This window comes from Rhododendron vialii, chromosome 3a (genome assembly GCF_030253575.1).
Source record: "Rhododendron vialii isolate Sample 1 chromosome 3a, ASM3025357v1".
In the NCBI taxonomy this organism is placed as follows: Eukaryota; Viridiplantae; Streptophyta; class Magnoliopsida; order Ericales; family Ericaceae; genus Rhododendron; species Rhododendron vialii.
In genome coordinates, this window is record NC_080559.1 from 7,884,700 (window position 1) to 7,887,188 (window position 2,489).

Here is a 2,489-nt window from a genome sequence, read left to right on the forward strand (position 1 = left end):
TCGTTTACATCCCAATAATGCAAGTATGCAGTCCCCTTCAAAAAGAAGAATAAAAGAAACTGAAATGAAGTACCCATTCTGAGTTACAAATGAATTTGGCCGAGTATGTATGAGAAAGCAAATAATTGTTTCTCTTTTTTGATGTTGCATATTCGAATTTCAGGGAGGTCAAACATTTTAAATCTTGAAACTATTGGAGAGTTCGCGCCGTCGTCAACTTCAGGGCTCCGAAATTAATCCAACGCTCGCAAGCTGGCTCAGACACTCGATCGTAAGAAAAATACCCATTTTGAGTTGGGGAAGTACTATTTAAAACGTGAACTGAAAAACACCGCTTGGTGGTCCAGTCTACCACTCATCAATAATTGAAGGCGACATGCCGTCTGATTTTAGCCAGGCTGTTTTCACCTGTGTGATCCTCTGGTACTCCCTCTGTCTCTGGAGACAATCCCAAAAATTTCTACAATAGAGAAACAAAGCTGCTATGGAAACCGACGGACAAGCGGGGTCACGTCTCAAGTTTCGCATGGATGATTCGAGTCATTTAATTTTTAAAAACAAAACTGAGTTGGCCCATAGAAAATCATTTCAATACGATATGTATAGGTACTCGATCTAATCTTCTATTTTTTGTTCAGATTTCAGGGTTAGATCGAGCACCTACACATATTGGATTGAACTAATTTTTTGAAAGCCTGCTCGATTTTAAAAAAAAATTATTAAACGGCTCAGATCATCCATGGAGGATCCGAAATGAGTCCCGGGGCCGTCGGTTTCCTTAGCTTTTTCTAGGAGAGAAAATAAAAGGCTATCTGTTTTGCAATTTTCTTGTTTTGTGAAGTTAGCAGTTATTGCATTGAAGAATCCAATGCCAATTTTCTCTTTAAAAAAAAAGAGGGTAGTCCATTTGGGGCACGCAGTTCTATTGCAAGCCATTTTCTTTGGGTAATTTCAAATTTATTCTAAGTGCAAGTGGATTGATAGAAACTGCGTACACCAATGTATAATATTTAGTGTGAGTTCACGTTAATATTTTTGTCTTCGGTATACTTTGATTAAAATTCACTTTTCGTAATTTTGTTTAGTTTTTCATCGTGATTTTTGAAATTAATCGTTTCTCTCAACGGGAGAAATAGAAAAAATAATTAGGTCCCCCACTAGTGGGACGGTGAAATTGACGCCCAAAATTAATTGTGGTGTGCATAAGTTGGCGGGACCTGAGTTAGGAAGAAACTCACAGCAAGGTCCCTCCATCCACTGTTCGGAAGATAACTTTAATCCAGGTTAACACTCAGGTTGCATTTTTTGTAAACTTCTAAGTCTGAAACTTATTTTGGTGGTATTTTTTTATTTTTCGTAACTTTTTATTTAGCTTTTCCTTGTAATTCTTAGGGTTAATCGTTCGTCTCGACGAGACGAATCGGAAAAGTATAAAAATATGAACAAATGTTGAAAAAATTTAAATAAGACAGAACTTTATACAAATAAAACAGCTGTTTGATTTTTTTTTTTGTCTCTTGTGAATTTTTTTTTGCTTTTGGTCATAATTTTATACTTTTTAGATTGCTCTTATTAAATAGATGACTAATCTAAAAAATATCACACAAATCTAATAAAAATTCAAAAAAAAAACAAATAAAACACACACAAAAAAAAAAAAAAAGCTTTTACAAGAACTCACCTAGCCTGGTCTATTCCCAAGTTCCCATGGAGAACTAGTAAAAAGCAAAAAGTCAAACAGAAGGATATCAAATCATTTGTAACCAAGTAGATGCAAAATAAAGTAGTACTTTTTTAACATAAGAGGCCAGCTATGTACGTCTTATAATATTAGACAAAATTAACACGTTCGTCTTTAAGAGGCCAGCTATGTATGTCTTATTATTATTAGAGACAAAATTAAACACGTCCATCTTGAGATGTCATAGTTTTACATGTAGTACTTGAGATGTCTGATGAATAGAGCTGTAAACAGTCGAGCTTCGAAGAGTTCGAGCTCGGTTCATTTTACTAAACGAGCCAAAAATTTGAATTCGAGTCTTAACGAGTCGAACTTAGTTATTTACTAAACAAATATATTTAATCGAGCTGAACTATATTTAAAAAACCGAGCTTTTATCCAAGGCTCGTTTAGTAAATGAGCCGAAAACTCGACCTTGAGCTCGGCTCGTTTATTAAATGAGCCGAGCCGAGCCGAACTCGTTCATCTTAAAATGGTAAATTGTCGGGAAAAACAAAAACTCCTATATTACAATATTATTCGTTGGGATGGTTTAGTAGCCCGCGAAGCCGAACCCCAATCAAAGACAAAATCATCTGCAAACATGTCCACGACAAGGTCCCGTTCCATAATCATTGACGAATGGAAGTATCCATGCGTTGGGGACGAGCAATGCCCTTACCCTCGGCCTCCTTGGGGAGGCGACGCAAACTATTGGCAGAGCCCATAGAGAACCCTTTCTTCAGCCTAACTAGCCATAAACAGAAAT